We start from the raw sequence: 4586 nt of genomic DNA on the forward strand, positions 1-4586 counted from the left end.
TTATGTTGACGTTAGTAGGCCCTGGCCGAAAGCGCAGCATGTGAAAGGTATAGATAAAAGTTAGCGTTGCAGTCAGTACTGTGTAGTTACTAGTAGCTGGATTTAAGCTCGAAATGAGACACTGTTGGTGAAACTTCATCATGAGAACGTCACAAGCTGATCACGCTCTATGATATGACTAGTATTATGTTGCTTCTAGTAGGCTAAGCGCAAGCCGAAACATCAACATGTGAAAGTCGTAGAATTTTGCAATCAAACTGTGGCTAGTACTGTGATGTTACTAGTAACCTTTTCTTACGTCATATGGCCAAGAGAGCATTTGAAGGCGAAACTTCTGCATGGGGAAGCTGCATCATGAACAAAAGTTTATATCGAGTATTATGTTGACGTTAGTAGGCCCTGGCCGAAAGCGCAGCATGTGAAAGGTATAGATAAAAGTTATCGTTGCAGTCAGTACTGTGTAGTTACTAGTAGCTGGATTTAAGCTCGAAGTGAGACACTGTTGGTGAAACTTCATCATGAGAACGTCACAAGCTGATCACGCTCTATGATATGACTAGTATTATGTTGCTTATAGTAGGCTAAGCGCAAGCCGAAACATCAACATGTGAAAGTCGTAGAATTTTGCGATCAAACTGTGGCTAGTACTTTGATGATGCTTGTAGCCAACCGAATTGGTTGAAAAGCCCAATAAGTAAGCTAACTTGGGAGAGCTTGTTGGAAACCAAATGCTACTAGATTGGTCCAAATACATCCTTCAACAGGGGATCACTTGGCTCGCTTTACGAAGAGGAGCACAGCTATATGTGTTAATTCGGTATGAATCGCAAGATTTGTTTACCGACCTCTCTAACGCAAAAGGCGGTCTCGGCTTCGGCTGTTGACTGCGTCCGATTCAGGGTTATATAACTCTCGATTGAACACATTGATGTTCTATTGTTGGTGCTTCCAATAAAATTGGAACACTTAAAGCAGAACCGATTCAAATAATAGCATTCTGATCAATGATTGCATTCCTTGATCAAGAACTGCTGGAGTCATTGTGATGGCGAATTTTCTTCATAAGAAAATTGCAAAGAGACGGAACTTAATGAGACTAGTATTATGTTGTTTCTAGTAAGCGGAAGCTGAAACAGCAACATGTGAAAATCAAGTTTTGTTCAATGATCTCGAGGCGATAAGTACTATGAAGCAACTAGTAGCCTAAGCATGACTCAGATTTGAGACAGTCAAAAAGACTGGCGAAACTTCTTCACATAAAAGTTACATAGAGAACTACAAATGTATACAGCGAGTATTATGTTGTTTCTAGTAGGCGAAAGCTGAAACATCAACATGTGAAAGTTGTCTGCAAACTGTAGAACGATATGTGATTAGTACTGTGCTGTTACTAGTAGCCAGTCTGACTGTAGAAGCCAAGACAAAGGGAAACTAATGCATCTGAAAAGGACAAGTTATGGAAAGGTATGCACGATAAGTATTATGTTGTTTCTAGTAAGCGGCAGCTGAAACATCAACATGTGAACGTCGTTGTGTACAGTAACCTAGAACTATATAGTCCTTAGTAACGTGCATTTACTAGTACCTGTAATTGGTATTCAGACTCAGGCAGTTTGGAATAGTTTGGCAAAGATGCACCAGAGAAAACTGGGATTTGATACAGAAATTGTTGAATACAAGTATTATGCTGCTTCTAGTAGGTTGAATCCGAAACATCAGCATGTGAAAATTGAAAACATTTCTGGTTCGAATTGTCACAAGTATTTGGTGATCTGAGTAGCCAAACTCACTACAACGCCAATTGAAGGCAAAAATTCTCAACGGGAAAAGCTATTCTCATTGAATGAGCTAACAAGACGAGTATTATGTTGCTTCTAGTAGGCGAAAGCCAAAACATCAACATGTGAAAGTCTTGCTGAACAAATTTAATGTTGTTGAGCTCAGTACCGTGTGAATTAGTAGCCATAATTGGCGAGCGAAAATTGAACTGGCGAAACTTCGTCTTTGGAAAATTGCAGATGCCGAGCACTTATTTTGCAACGAGTATTATGTTGACTGTAGTAAGCGAAAGCCGAAACAGCAACATGTGAAAGCTGTTGAAATTTGTGGTCATTTTGCAATAAGTACAAGGAGTGTAACTAGTAGCCAGGTCAAAATTTGGGATAAGAATGAGCAAAAATTCTGCATGAGAACAGTTGAAATTATGAAACTAAATTACAAAGACTAGTATTATGTTGTTTCGAGTACGCGAAAGCGGAAACATCAACATGTGAACGTTTGTAACGAAGTTTCGTTAATTTTCAGCCTAGTACTGAGCAAGAACGAGTAGCCTCATCTCCAATCCCACGCAAAATGTAGTGAAATATGTGAGTGAACCTTATTCACGGTGAGGGTTTCCCGAGGTCTGTATTGCAGCGAGTATTATGTTGCTTCTAGTAAGCGAAAGCTGAAACAACAACATTTGAAAGTTGGAATTAATGACTGAATGGAAACTTCGACCTGTGTTTGATAGTAGTAGCGAACAAAACTGCTGAATCGGTTTCTGTCTCATATTGGTCAGTGAACCAATTAAGAGACAATCAACTACATAACCTGAATTGGGCGAGAGAACCCCCTTAACTTAAGCATATCAGTAAGGGGAGGAAAAGAAATCAACTGAGAATCCCTTAGTAATGGCGAATGAACAGGGAAAAGCTCATCGGGAAGAGAAATGGCAACATTTCTCGGTGTCCGGTATGGTTTGATGCTAGACTGGTGAATTTGTCCTGATGTCTACTGGAAAGTAGCATCAAAGAAGGTGAAAATCCTGTAAAGGTCATTTTCGATACCAGTCATAATGGCTCATTCCTATGAGTAGAGTTGTTTGAAAGTGCAACTCGAAGCTGGAGATATGTCTCTCCAAAAGCTAATTATAAAGCGAGACCGATAGTAAACAAGTACCGTGAGGGAAAGTTGAAAAGCACTCTGAAGAGAGAGTGAAAAGTACGTGAAACTGTTGAAGGGGAACTGGAGTGAGCGTTACCATACTCAATGCCTTGATATTATATTCTCGGCTACCGAGTAGTGTAGTTGTCGTCTTTTGGCAAATCTTGTTAATGAATCGAGCAGAAGTTTTCCTCGGAATTCTTCTTGTTGATTCTAAACAAAATGAGATAAATTGATCTTGATTGCCTGTCTGACCTCAACTTCCTATTCAATGCTCTCTACAGCCCGTCTTGAAACACGGACCAAGGAGTGTGAGTTGCTTGCAAGTGTTGTCGCTCATTGAAAGCGCACACGCGAAATGAAAGTGAACAGTGTAATTTTTATGAATTGCACTACTTTGTGTGGTGAGGGCGCCGATTCGGTGTCCCGCAACCACGGACGGTTTTGCTCTTATTGCATGACTGATCCAGAGCAAGTAGCACACGACCCGAAAGATGGTGATCTATGCTTGGGCAGGGCGAAGCCACGGGAAACCATGGTGGAAGCCCGAAGCGGTTCTGACGTGCAAATCGATCGTCTGACCTGAGCATAGGGGCGAAAGACTAATCGAACCATCTAGTAGCTGGTTTCCTCCGAAGTTTCCCTCAGGATAGCAAAAGCTTGAGCAAGATTGAAAAATCTTCGCAAAGCAATTTCATCGGTTAAAGCGAATGATTATAGGAATGGGGGAAAATTATTCCTTCACCTATTCTCAAACTATAAATCGGTGAGATGTCCTTGTGACTTAATTGCACTTGGACTATGAATGCAAGCTTTTTGTGGGCCGCTTTTGGTAAGCAGAACCGGCGATGTGGGATGAACCAAAAGTTGGGTTAAGGCGCCTAACTACTTGCTCATGAGTCACCACAAAAGGTGTTGATTGATACTGACAGCAGGACGGTGGTCATGGAAGTTGAAATCCGCTAAGGAGTGTGTAACAACTCACCTGCCGAATCAATCAGCCCTGAAAATGGATGGCACTAGAGCTCGTGGCCTATACCCAACCATGAATATCAATATCTAACGCAAGTTAGATTAGAGAAAAAGAGCCTCACCAGCTCAAAAATGATATTCATGTGTAGGAGGACACATTGATTGCGCTAAAGTATGCACGCAAGTGTATGCGCGAAGCGATCAATGGAGCAGATCTTGGTGGAAGTAGCAAGTACTCAAATGAGAACTTTGAGGACTGAAGCGGGAAAGGCTTTCATGTGAACAGCGTTTGCACATGAGTTAGTCGATTCTAAAAGACAGGCTAATGCCAAAGTCTTGAATAGTGGTTTCTTGAAAACTGCTGAGTCTCGAAAGAGCATCGGGTTAAAATTCCCGAACTTACTCTCCTGGCATTGAGACGGCAACGTCATTGAGGTCGAACTTTGTCATTGGGACCTTGGGGAAGAGTTATCTTTTCTTTATAACACGTTGTAGAGTCCTTGGAATTGATTCAATCAGAGATAAGGCTCGAAGCGTGCAAGAGCACAGCAGCATTTGCTGTGTCCCAATTGTTCCTGGTGGCACATAAAAGTTTGGCTTAGCAGATGTCAGGAGAGTGAATCGTACCGATTACCGCATCAGGTCCCCAAGGTGAAAAGCCTCTGGTCTTGGAACAGTGTAGATAAGGG

General features: G+C 41.6%; 2 pseudogenes; both read left to right on the plus strand.

Moving 5' to 3' along the window:
- Positions 1 to 752: 752 nt before the first annotated feature.
- On the plus strand, positions 753 to 904 carry LOC142355273 (5.8S ribosomal RNA; annotated as a pseudogene).
- A 1683-nt stretch (positions 905 to 2587) lies between these two features.
- The window catches only part of LOC142355272 (large subunit ribosomal RNA), a 4858-nt pseudogene continuing 2859 nt past the window's right edge, over positions 2588 to 4586 (plus strand).

This window comes from Convolutriloba macropyga, unplaced genomic scaffold, assembly GCF_964194025.1.
Source record: "Convolutriloba macropyga unplaced genomic scaffold, txConMacr16.3 SCAFFOLD_939, whole genome shotgun sequence".
NCBI classification, from domain to species: domain Eukaryota; kingdom Metazoa; phylum Xenacoelomorpha; order Acoela; family Convolutidae; genus Convolutriloba; species Convolutriloba macropyga.